Here is a 13,397-nt window from a genome sequence, read left to right as displayed (position 1 = left end):
CCTGTAAGATTCATGATTGTATTTGCCTCCCTTATAGGACTATAGAATAAGAATTATTAATTTAGTATATTATGTAGTTGGTTCAGTACATGTGATTTGTTTCCTGTGTGCCAAATATTGGGTTGGGTGTTAAAGATAGATTGGTAAACAAGATAGAAGCAGTCCTACCCTGACAGAGCTCACAGGGAGCACAGACAAATAACTGAGGAATTAAAACAGGAAAGTATTGCCTGTGTTCATCCTCTTTTAGATACTATGCTAGGATATACAGAGTGCCATGTCAATGCACAGGAAGGGCCCATGACCCTGGGCTGTTACAAGCTTTCACTCTGTATTTAATGTGTTCTAGTAATGATATCAGAAAATAGAATCTACTAGAATCTTCTAGATGACCAGTGGATGAGGAAATAATTATTTGAAAATTACATGTAGTGGAAAATGAAGATAACTGAATAAAAGAAGCTGTTAAGCTGAAGATGAGTGATTGTGGTTCAGTGGTTGGATTATAAAATGTAATCCTGGAAAAGAAAAGAAGGGGAACAGAAGCTTATAACAAAACAAATTAGGCTCAACTATACAGATCACAGTTTTAAACATAGACAGATCTCAGATATCATCAGCTGCTTATGGTGAAACACTGCACCTTTGTTCGTAAAGCAAATTTTCGAAAATTGCTCTCCACAGCAAATTTCTCCATCTCCTTTACCTTGCCCTGAAAGAATCAGTATGCCTGAGACTTCTTTATCTGCAATGTATATAAGGATTTGGGTTTTCCATCTAGAAGTATCTTCATGGCAGCTTCAGAAGGTGGCCATGTTCCATCCAAAGCCCTCTGAATTTCTGGTTAAATGCAAATGTACACTAGGGTTTGATTATATAAAGCTGTTAGTCAATTACTTAAGTGTACATCCCACTGTAAGTTCCCAAGAGCAGACATGCCCTTGAGCTTAGCAATTGAAGGATGAAGGCAACCAATGAGAGCAATGCTTTTGAACCTGAGGTCTTTGGAAAGTTTTCTGGTTATTCTTGGATTCTGACAAATGATGTACAAAATTGTAATGGCTCATTTGTACATTCTCCTGCAGATACATCCATAGCTTTCGACAGAGACTTAAAGGGACCTATAGGCCCTTACCCCACCCCTCATTGCCTCCCCTCAGAAAAGACAGGAACTGCTATTTGGTGGTGGAGGGCAATAAAGTAGCCATTTGAACATCAGATCTTTTGGATACATCATAGAAAATGGCATCTAAGGAAACATTCTATTGTAGCGGGTCTCCAAGGTGGCCTCCAAGTGACCCCTTTAACACTGTACCAGAATTGGTCAGTGTGACCAATAGACACAGCAGAATTAATAGTATGTTGTTACTGAGACTAGATTGTAAAAGACTGTGGCTTCTGCCTTGGGTTCTCTCTATCTCTCCCTCCCTGCCAGCCTCCCTCCCCCATCACCCCTTGGGTCGCTTTGGGAGAAGCCAGCTGCCAGCTCATGAGGACGCTGAAACAGCCTAGGGGGCAGCCCACGTGGTAAGGTATGGAGGCCCCAGGCCAACAGCCATCATAGAATGGAGAGGCCTCCAGCCCGCCGTGAGTGGCTGTGGAAGAGCTCTCCTGCCCCAGCAGAGCCTGGAAGTGACTGCAGCCCTGGCTGGCAGCTAGGCCACAACCTCTTAAGAGACCCTGAGCCACATCTGCACAGCACATAAGCTGCTCCTGCATTCGTGACCCTCACAAACTGCATGAGATAACACGTTTGTTGTTTTAAGTTGCTATATTTTGGGATAATTTGTTACAAAACAAAAGATAACCTATTGCACATTATCTTGGTTCATCATGATTAAATGCCAGCTTTCCCTGTTAATCCTGAGAAATTAGAATTGGAAGTGGGAGTGGGAAAGTCCCTATTTTCCTTTGTTGTGCCGTGTGGTCCATTCACAGCTGGCACTTGGTAACCATTGTGATCCCATGACGAGGAGCGACCTCATGACAGAAACAAACAAGACTTCTTTTAAGTGTTGTCTTTGTTTCCTTATAAAAGGCACCAGCTTTCAATTGAATCCTGGGGAAATCTTTCTTATATTTCCTGCAAGCATAACACATTCAACAGAGAATTCATGCTTTGCCAGTGATCATGGGAGGCACTAATGCGATTTTTTCTTTAAGCTGTGGGGCCTCTCTTAGTCCTCCAGCAGATCACACAGCCATTAGTTTGCTGCAGTTGTGGCACATGCGTCAACGGTGCTTGTTCTGGCAGCAATCTGTGAAGGAGGAACTTTCAGCTTGGAATGTGGACGGAGGAAAAAAACAGCTCAATTCTGAAACTGTTGGATATAGCAAAGAAATAATCAAATACCTAGTCAAATATGCACTGTTGCTTTCAGTGAAAGTAGGTTAATAAAATGGAAAGATTCTCTAAACAGCAACAATTGTTATATTTTTCTTGTTTTGATTATGGTTCCTTTATTAGGAAACCAATTGATTTAGTTCCTGGGCTGCCAAGGGCTTTTTTCTGAAGTAGTGCTTTAAAACTGTGTAAGAGGTTTATTATGGAAATGTATAACAAACCATTGATTCAAGCATATTTAAAATAATATAGAATAAAACATTTCAGAATATAACACATAATAAGGTAAGTAATTTTTTTATCTTTTTTAGCTATATGTGTATTTTCGTGTCTATGAGTACTATATAAGATATGCTTTTTTTTTTTTTTTGCTGTGGCTTGTAGTCAAAACACTTGAAAGCTACTGTTCTGCAGCATTTCAATTATGAAAAAAAATGAGAATAAAAATCCAGGTTTTGAGAGCTATTCCAGTGAGGGACTGTTCTGTAGTAGAGAGATGGGCAATGGTGACAATACCATAGAGATGCAGTAGGTTTTCCTGAAGTGAATGCACATTTCCTTCCCAATCATTTCAGAAATTCCCTTATCCTCAGGCTAGAAAAGAGATCCTTTTTTGAAGAAGGATGGTATTTATGGAGCAAGAGAATCTTTCCTTTCATTAGTGCCAGGAGGATCTGAGCCTGGCCTATGAGCAGGCTATGAGCACAACTATGGGCTGTTGTGGTACCCAGCCATGTGGCTGTGCCCACGCCAGTGGCAGCAGGTAGCTGGTGAGGGCGCAATGCTTGCAGAGCACCCAGCCTCAAGGGGCACACCCAGCAAGCAGAGAGAGGAACCAAGACTGACCCTGAGGCAGAGGAAAGCAGTGTTCCCTCGCCCGCCTGGACAGGGAGCATTGCAGCAGAGCGGAGGAAGCTGAGTGCAGGAGCCTGAGAGTCGTCCTCACTGAGGTAGCGAGGCCCAAGAGCTGGAGGGAATGTTTCTGAGTCCACTGGAGGCACAATCCTATAAAATGTCGAGCAGAAACTGGCTGGTGAGTCATGGAGGCCAGGATGGAACTGTAGAAAACTAATTTTTAACAAATAAGCTCATGCTGGCTGTCAAGGAGTAGGTGTTGTAGCTACATTAAGTGATTTCCTTTGCACTTAAATGGTTCGAACTTCATGCTTCTCCTCTAGGAGGTGGGTCTCAGGGCAGACTGCAGAGCATCTGAATACAGAAGGGCTGTGGGGATTCTTTTGCTAGCACTGGATGCTTAGAGACAATTGGCAAGAGAAGAGTGACGGTCTTCTAGGGGCAGCCCAAGCTCATAGATGCCATCACAACGAAAATAAATCTCTGAGCTGAAATGTTATGTCACCCTCTTTGAGTTGAGCATTATGTTTTCTTTTAAAATAAGACAGACATGTGAGGGGTAATAAGTTCGTGATATACCTTGGTACTAATGACTGAATCAGATTCTTTTCTGCAATAAGTAGAGAATCTGTGAGTACTTAGTGGAGAAGGAGAAAATGGTGAAGAAAACAGTCCATGAGGACATTCTTTGCCACTTGGCAATTTTCCCACAGAGCTGGCCTTGGCATGAGGTTTGTGTGAGTGGCTCTATCCAATCCTGGGCATTACAATGCATCCAGCAGGTGGTGCCGGGGAATTGGAGGTGGGAAGGATACCAGTCCAAGAGAGAAATTCTGCGAGATACAGAAGTCAATCAAACACACACATTTATAAAACATCTACTGAAAGGGGTAAAGTTCTGTGCTGAGAAACAAGCATAGTTTCTCCAAAATTTATAATCTAGCAGAAAGATAAATATATGTAGCATGTTACCCAATAATAAAAGGCAAGTGAACATCTTATTTATAAGATATTTAGATAGGTTTGAGATGAGATTTTTTGCCAAAAATTCCATGATGTTGCCATTTTTCTGAGCCAACTGCCAAAATACTTCAAATCCTGACTTGAGTTACTTCTGCTGTCAAAATGTAAACAACATCCAATCATTTCCTTGTTTTTTCACCAACTTGGCTGAGTACTGCTAGAAAGGCTCTGAACTAGGCACTTTGAGAGACAAGAAAGGTTTAAAAGGATGTTTGGAAACTAAAACTCTCCATATACCTCTCAAAATTTTGTCATCTTTCAGACAGGAACAAAGCTGGTTTGGGTCAAAGTTCTTGAGGTAGAAGCAAAGCTATTTTAACTAAGCTAAAACTCCATGGGATTCAGTGGAAGCAATGCAGAAATGACCCTTTAGTAAATTAGAACTGGTGAGGACTTTGGTAATTAAAGTGTCCTCCCCACAGATCGCCAGCACTCAGGATGCAAGGGTACTTTGTGTCAAGGTCTCATAAATAAACATGCAGCTTGCTAGTCCCTGGAGATGGAAATGCCGTTCTTGAGTGTGCTACATGCCGGGCTCAGGGATAAGTGATGGCCCTCTTGTCACCCTGACAGAAAATATATTAGCTTCTTTAAACCAAGGATTACAGTGATTTCAGCTGTACAATTTTAAGAAAGGACTACCGGGACTTGCATAAACCAAGCTTATTTAAATAATGTTTCAAGAAAGAACATATGCTACTATTAAAGAGTCATGATAGAACAGCTGTAATCCCACAAGGTAAAACTGGTTGAGAATATTCATGTTTGCTTGCAGATATGAGTCCATTATTTATATGGAATAATTAAATGCCTCTCTCTATAGGTCTTTATTCCTGTGTGAGGCTCTTGAACCTTTTATCATTTTTGCGCCCAAACTTATTATTATATTTTGCTAGGTATAATGCACACTCACATTCTGGACCTAAACTTTTGGGGAAAAAATCTGTTGTTTTAATTTTTAATTCACTTATTTCTTTCTTTTTTCTTTCTTTCTTTCTTTCTTTCTTTCTTTCTTTCTTTCTTTCTTTCTTTCTTTATATTTAGATGCTTGCATTTTTTATTATAAAGGAATATTAGCATTTATTTTTTTGAACATATTATGGTACAAGAAATTTTATGTAACAAATGGATGACAAAACACAAGAACAGATACAAGATATTTCAAGTACTAGCCATGCATAATGTGCATCCTTGCTTTCCCCTCAAAAATTTGGGCAAAAAAGTGCATGTTATACATGGCAAAATATGGTAGTTATTTCAAGATTGGGAGAGTTTCAGTTGTGCCTGAAGTCTTTGATGATATTCAAAGTGACCCATTAATACATTGATCAGATTTATTGAGCACCTGTATGCAGCTGGTGCTGCGCAGTGTATCCATTTGTGTGAAGGCAGAATTCCGTCTCTTGAGGTGCTGAGGTCTAGTAAGAGAGTGACAAATGCAAAGATACCCAATTCCTAAGCTGAGAGAGGAAAGGAGGATTGATTTAAGTTTGCATGGTCAAATGGGTAAGTATTAGAACTGGGATTTGAGAAAAGGGTAGAATTTCAATTGTGAACACTGGGGAGGAGGGCTCTTCATGGAAAATAATAAAATGAAAAATGGCTAGAGTCAAGCTGGAAAACAGAGCTTGTTAATGGAAAACTGGTGAGCAATTCAGGAGAGCCTGGGACCACCTTATTGTAGGGCTCCCTGGAAATTCCCATGGCTGTCACTGTCCTCTTTGTTCCATTCCCTCCCAGCCCTGCTGCTGGAGGAAGGACGGCAGCTTTCTAGTCAGCAACAGTGAGCAATGGAAGGGAGTGCTTCACGCTTCCCAGACACAGGTGCATTGGGTATGGGGTTTCTGCTCGTAATGCTTAAAGCTATAGAATTAATTGATGCTTTAGTTAGTGTGTGAAAGGAGGGAGATTTGAAAATGAGTAGACCTCCATTGTGAAGGACCAGCATTCCTCCAAATGTGAAGCAGCAGGGCCAATAGACAGCTATCCATCCCTTCCCAGTTTTATTTAATGTCATTGCGTACAAAAGTCTTGTCTTGTGTCTTGCCTTTGCACCTGGTGAGGGTAGCTAACCTTGGGTTGGTGAGTTCCAAGGGAATTTGGAATCTACTTCTGGGGTAAGCAAGCCAGCAGCCCAGGGCTTACTGAGGAGCCAGGGAGGAGCAGAGGGAGACTTTCACTGCTGTAACATTTCAGAGGTTGCTGTTGAGTCAGAAGGATGACCAAAATGCTTCAGAAGTCATATTTCCCATCTCTCGATTATTATTTTCCAAATTCTGACCACTGAGCTTACCAAACACTCCTTCTTGATATAACTTTTCTCATTTCTTATTTAATGTTATGACAAGACTGATTTGGGATCATATATGTACCAATAATATAAATGTAGCTGATAGACTTTTTTGATGGCAAGACTAACTTTTTAATTATCCTTAATATAAGAAAACTTCTTTTCTCTTATTGTTCAGTTGTTCTCAACCCTGGCTTGACATCTGAATCACCTAGAGCACTTCTAAACTAAATCCTGGTGCCCACACTACTCCCAGGCCAATTGCACCAAAACCCTGGGGTTAGGACTCCGGCACTAGCGTGTGTTAGTGATTTTAATGTGTAGTTGGAGTTGGCAATCACTGTTCTCAATGTCTTGAGGATGAATAATAAACCCAAACTGGTAATGGGTGAAAATATATGTGCATCTAATGTACATATCAAATTATTAACAGTTCTCAACAAATACATTTCCATTTTTTAAATAGTCTGTTAAAGAATGACCTTTAGAAATTTGCTATGGAATGTTATTTTAGTGATGTCTCTCTTAGTTATGTGAAACATGTTGCACATACACTGTCTGGAGACTGTGGTGTTATTTGCAAACATGCCAGAGGATGCAGCAGATTTTACAAAGGTTTATGAAAACAATATGCTTCATTTTTATTAGTGTAGAAACAGCTTCAGAATTAGCCTCCCATTAAGCAGAAAGCCCAAAGAGTAGAAGAGAGAAGAGTCTGATTTCTATTTCTTCCCAGCTACTGTGAGAGTCCTTTACTTCCAAAGCTCATCACATCCTTTGCTATTTCTTCTCTTGATCATCCAATCAAATGCAAGACCTGCTGAATCTACCGCCCACAATTTCGTTTTACACCTTTACCATTTCTCCATTTTTGTGGTTATTATTCTAAATCACACCCATACTAGCTTTTGCCTTGGTAATTGTCATGTGATATCTACCCCAATTTTTCTTAGATGTAGCCTCTAGTCCTGTGCTCAGCTTCGGTAGCTCTCCACTGCCCACAGTAATATCGTAACTCATTAGCCAGGCATTCGAGTGTTCCATCACCTGGCTGCAACCCTGTGTCTCCAGACTCCTTCCCTTTATGCAGACCGTGGGGCTGATCTGGCTGCCCCGCAGTCCTCAGACATGGCTGTGTTTCTTTTCTGCCATCAAAACTCTCACTCGTGCTGGTGTTCCTGCCAATGCCCAAACCCTAGTTACTGTGAAAGGCTCAAATTTCATGTGCTCTGCAAAACTCTGACTCTCACAGCTAAAAGCAGGATTTTCCTACTTTGATCCCATTACAACACTTCATCTGGACCACTTTTTAAATATATCTCAAAAGTCCCTTAATCCTTTAGAGTCTCTGTTTAAAAAGTTTTTCCTTCTTTCTTCTCTCTCTTACCCCCCTTCCTTCCTAAGGACTGGGACAGGCTATTGATCCTCCAGAAGGCTGGTGTGGATTCCTCTTTCTACCCTCTTCCTCAGCGCACTTACCATGCATTCTTACTCTTCCTTTGGCCTGGAGTTGCCCTCTCTGCAAGGGATGCTCTGCACTAAAGAAGCTAAGTGCTTCCCTCATCAATGGCTATTTTCTGCACTGGTAGTACTCTTTAGAGACTTTCTTAATGATGTCATTGCAGAGGGTCCACTTTCAGAGTTGCTGTTTAGAGGAGTGGAGGTTTTGCCGCCACATTGCTTGCCCTCGCCCATCACCTGAAATGATTCTAATCTCTCTTTTACTGGGGCTTGAAATTGGAAGGCCAGTGTTCAGAGAAGGAACAGGGTGAAACTGAGGTGCCCAGGGACTAGATGAGAGACTGTGAACTCCAGGGAAAAGGAGACAGAGTATAGCTGCCTTGATTTCTAATCCTTCAGGAAGCTACCTCTCTAATCTTGAGTTCTTTAAAATAATCCGGTAAACTTTTAATAAATTCCTCCTTTCAACTTTAGCTATCATGAGTGAGTGCTGTTTCTTACAGCTAAACAATCCTATGAATTAAATACATTTTTAAACCATTCTCATAATTCAAGTTTAATTTGCTTTTGCTCAAGCTGTGTCACTAATCTATGCTGAGTCCCCATGATCACATTCTTTATTAGGATCTGCAGTGACCTCTAGGGTATATTTTATAGTCCTTAATGTCTCTTCCACAAAATCGATTACTTATGGAGTTTCAAGTTGTTTTAAATACTTTGTTTGCATAGCAAGCACATTTCACTTAATCTTTCAATTCTGCAGTGGTACTACGAGGCCAACTCTCCTATTCTTGGTGTTTCCCTCTCTCTCTCTTTCTCCCTCTCTGCAATCAGGGAGTGGAGAGCCAGGGAGAAGAGCACAAAACTGGAAACTCAGAAGGCATCCTTATTCCACTAAATAAACTGAGCCCAGTCACCTAGCCCCTTTGGGCCTCACTTTAAAGTGAGGAGACCAAATCCAAGTCCCTTTTACCACAGAAATCTTATCATTCAAGATTCTGTTCTCCTTCTGGAATATACCATGTAATAAAAGAAGTTACTGAAAAATTTGGTCAGAAAACACGGTTTTCAAACTTATTTAGTCATGGAATACTTTTTAAATGATTATGTGTTGGTAAAACACCAGCAGCAGTTCATATAATATTCACTTAAAGAGGATAAAAAAGGTTTATAACAAATTCATTGCTGGAAGAAGTGATAAAATGAGATTCATGTTCTAACTCAATTATAGGACCAAAACAATAATACAAATTAAGTAGATTAAATCATATTCATTTGTATTAGAAAAATTTTAACTGATAAAAATAATCGAGATTAGACATAATGCAAAGCAAAGAATAAAGATTATGAGACAATATATGTTAGTACAAATAGTGAGTAAATACTACTGAAACATAGATATTTAGATTCTACCTTAAACATTTAAGATTCATGCAATTTCCTGGGTTTTTCTTAATTTCTTCAATGCAGATTCTTACATGATAATAATTATAAGCTGTACTTAAATACATTAAATATCTTCTAGAAGGATTAATATTGTTGGAAATTTTATTCTTGAAACACCTCAACATCTTGCAATTTGAACACAGCTGACCTAGGTGAACCTAGAAATTAAGAGGTTTCCAATGAATAGTCTGTTTTTCCTTTCCTCCTCCCTTCACTGCCCACATACTTGCATATGCAGCTATTATACTGATTCATTTCTCCCATGGTCTTTTGTATTCTGTGACATTACATATCTCCTGTAGCAGTAAATCCGGCACTGGAGTTTTATAGACATCAATGGCAGCGGTTCTTGTATAGGTTTCTACTTACCCGACAACATTATATCCCTCGAGAATAGCTATGCTATTTAAGGGATTTCACTCAAATTAGTTATCTATGATTAAGGTATAATGCCTCCTAGTAAGAACTTGGAGTATGTGTCTTAAGTTATAAATTGTGCTTAATCATTGGTTTGTTTTTTCTTTCATATGTCTTGAAACCAAAAAAAAACAAAAAACAAAAAAAAAACCAAACCCCAAAACAATGACTATTGCCTTGCTATTTTGTGACTAATCCTTCATGTAATAAACCTAAGCTTCAATTATCTTGAATGAATTGCTCTATTTAAGAAACCCATTTGGCTTAGTGATAAACTGTATTTCCTACGCAAAGAGCCAAATATCATGAAGAAACTGCAGCAGTTTATAACAGCAGCTTCATCATTTTGGAATTTAAAAAACAAACAACAGCTTCCACCTTCAGGGATAAATGTATCTACCCTAGAGCGACAGAGCTTCCAAGATCTCACTGCACATACTTGAGTGAGCAGAGTTGTACTAGGATGGAGAAATTGCTAGTTTCTAAAGAGTGGAATTGCTGAGTTAAAATAGTACTTTCAACAATAAAAGCCCTTAATGGCACAATTTCACTGTCCCAAACACAATTTTATTTGATTCATTACAGACGACAGTGTGAATGTACATACCAACATTACAATGATGACTAATGATTGGAAGCAGCTACTTCCAGCACTTACATACTGGTACATTCTCTTAGCATTAATACTAATTTTAATTATTGTGGTTCTAATGTTGGCTACAGAGAGTACATAGCATGAAAATAATTTTAACTGTACATCTTCTTCTAGCTACCTACTCTCTTTCTCTTTCTTCTTCCTGCTTCTGGTGTTTGATATTTTTCCCCCTTATCCACTCTCCATTTTTGAGAAAAAACTAGTTTTTTAATCTTGCAGACTAGTAGTCTGTGGGACAGCCCTGAGAGCCTGTCTAATTAGAGATGTTTTGAAGAGACAGATGTTATCTATCTCCCCATCACGAAACCCTTGAATAAAATCATCCTTAACTGTTCAAAAAAAAGAAAATCCGGTATTTGTCTTTCAATGGCTGTTTCATCTATGAAACAGGAAGTAGAATTATTTTAGCTTACTCTAGAACAGAGAGAGAGAGACAAAGAGGGAGAGAGAGATAGACCTAGACTCTTTGGTAGACTGGGTAAATCTATGAATAAAATAAAATCATGGAAATAAAAAGGAAAACAGTTATATTAGACTAAGTTATCAAAATAATAAAATAAATTTTTGGTATAGTGATATGTGTGCATCTTTATTAATATATTTAATACAGTATCTAGCAGGTCTAATATTTACCATACTTTATTTTGAGATGTTTACAACAACTCTGAGATAAGAAAACACCTGTGATTTCCATTAGCAACAAAGCTACAGAAAGTACTGTGGTTGGTGACTATATTCATAATAAAAGGAAATGCTATTTTTCAGTTAGAAATTTGGGAAAGTATAGTTGTACTGTCTTCCATTCAAATTTATCAACTGCCTAAATTCTTTGTGGACTCCAGATAAAAAAAACCACTCTATAAATGGTAGACCAGAGTAGAAGCAATCAGGCTTAAGTTCATTATAACAAGAACTTATAATTGAGTTGTACTAGACTGAAAAGGACCTGCTCATGAAGCAACGATCTACCTGTTGGTGGAAATATTTCAGTATCGGCTGGATAACTAAATGCTGAGAATTTTATAGTATACTATTAATTCACATCAGCTAATCTTTTGTGTGCCTACCAAGTTTCAAGAACTGTGTTAGGAACAACTTATGCGTTAGTTCTTTTGTTTTCATAACAATTCGACAAAGTTTAGCTCTACTTTAGTGATAAGACAATTTAGGTTTTTAGATTTGCCAAAGGTTTACTGAAAGAGTGAGTGGCAGAGTATAATCTCAAACTCAGGTCTGGGTGACTTGGAAGCCCATGATTAAAACTTACTTTGATAATACTTTGGGAGACAGATCAAAAAGGTGAGCGGATTGGAGATCATCTAGTCTTTCCTTTTCATTTGATAGACAGGAGGGAACTAAGAAGCCAAAGAGGCTAAGTGACTTACTCCAGTTTACACAATTCATGGAAGAAAAAGAAATTGAACTTTGATGTCTTATTACATGGAAACATAAGAAGCTTTTACTCTTTGGTTTACTATCTTGTAGAAACTGAACACAGGCTGAAGAAAGAGAATATGGAAGACGCTATGGTTTGGAATACAGTATATAATCTTTTTCCACTTCTTTTAGAAAACACAGATATGTCTCAAAGTGCCTTTACCTGGGTTAGTGCATTTATCCTTTGAGGAGATAAAGTTACTTACATAATGTTTTAAATCTAACAAATAGTAAATTGTCCAATACTAAAATTTGTGCTTTTAATATATTTATGTTATTTATGCTATGAATAAAAGTACTTGCTGTTTTAAAAACCAGGTCCTTAACCATTTTATTCCACTAGCAAATATCCCTCTGACAATGAATTCCAAGTAAACACCAAATGCCTGAATGAATGAGTGTAATTGCTTGGTTTGCTGATTTCCTTTAATTTCTACTTAAACCTATCGGGTAATTTAGTATTTATAATGCTCTAATTCTATTTTTTCCAACAAAAGATAATTATAGTTAAATTCACCATTCGTTTATACTGAGGGAAGGAATTGTCTAAATTAATTAAAAATCTAACAGGTTTTTCTTCTCATGGGCACAATGGGCAGAAAGATGGCATCTGCTGGTAGTATCGTTCAGGTAGTCAGGTAAGCTACATACTCCATTAATAAGGGTCTCTGCCAATAGGGCCAATCCTAGGCCCAGTGCATCAAAAGTTTTAAGATCAGCAGGACTACTGTGTCACTCTTCTTTCATTTCATAGCATTCTACAGGAGTAAATTGCCACACTGGCTGGGGCGGCAGGGTCCACCAGACACTGCAGAAATAAAATACAAAAAATTATGTCAGAAATGCAGAAGGAAACATGGCTCAAGAAGAAATTGAATTTATCTAACATGGAGGTCTAGTAAAATCACTGACACTTTGGCTGCTGTTTGTTATCAGACAAAAGAAGAATCTTTACAATAAGGGACTTTCAGAATGACAAATGAGAGATTATCCATTAAGCAACTTTAGTAAGTATTCTGTAAAAAAGAAAAATACAGAAAATTTAGATGGACACTTGCTCTTCTAATGTATGTCTCTTGGCAGCTCCTTCACAAGCTTACCTAACTATTTATATACTTTATTAAAGTACACATTTTTAAATGTTAAAAAATCTAACATGTAAATATTTCTGGAATATAATGATATATTAGTAAATAAGTAATTTTGAAACTTTTTAAAAAAGTAGACATTATTTTTTAGAGCAGAATATCATTCACCTCAAAAGTGAGCGGAAGATACAGAGCTTTCCTCTATCCCCCCGGGCTTGCCCTCATGCCCAGCTTCCCCGTTACCCACATCATAGAAATTGGGCATCTAACGAAATGTTCTGCTGTAGTCAGCCTTCATGACGGCCTCCAATGATCCCCACCTTCTGGTATTCTCACAGTTGTGTTATCTCCCTTCACATTGTACCAGGGTTGATGTCTGCA

General features: G+C 38.5%; 1 pseudogene; it reads left to right on the top strand.

The window, feature by feature from the left end:
- The first annotated feature begins 12,466 nt into the window (after positions 1-12,466).
- Positions 12,467-12,814, top strand: LOC129074415 (alpha-ketoglutarate dehydrogenase component 4-like; annotated as a pseudogene).
- Positions 12,815-13,397: the final 583 nt, after the last annotated feature.

Source organism: Pteronotus mesoamericanus, unplaced genomic scaffold (genome assembly GCF_021234165.1).
Source record: "Pteronotus mesoamericanus isolate MK-2021 breed Mesoamerican mustached bat unplaced genomic scaffold, CSHL_Meso_final contig_50, whole genome shotgun sequence".
Classification (NCBI taxonomy): domain Eukaryota; kingdom Metazoa; phylum Chordata; class Mammalia; order Chiroptera; family Mormoopidae; genus Pteronotus; species Pteronotus mesoamericanus.
The sequence above is the reverse complement of the archived record's forward strand: the minus strand, read 5'-3'. Positions and strand labels throughout refer to the sequence as shown.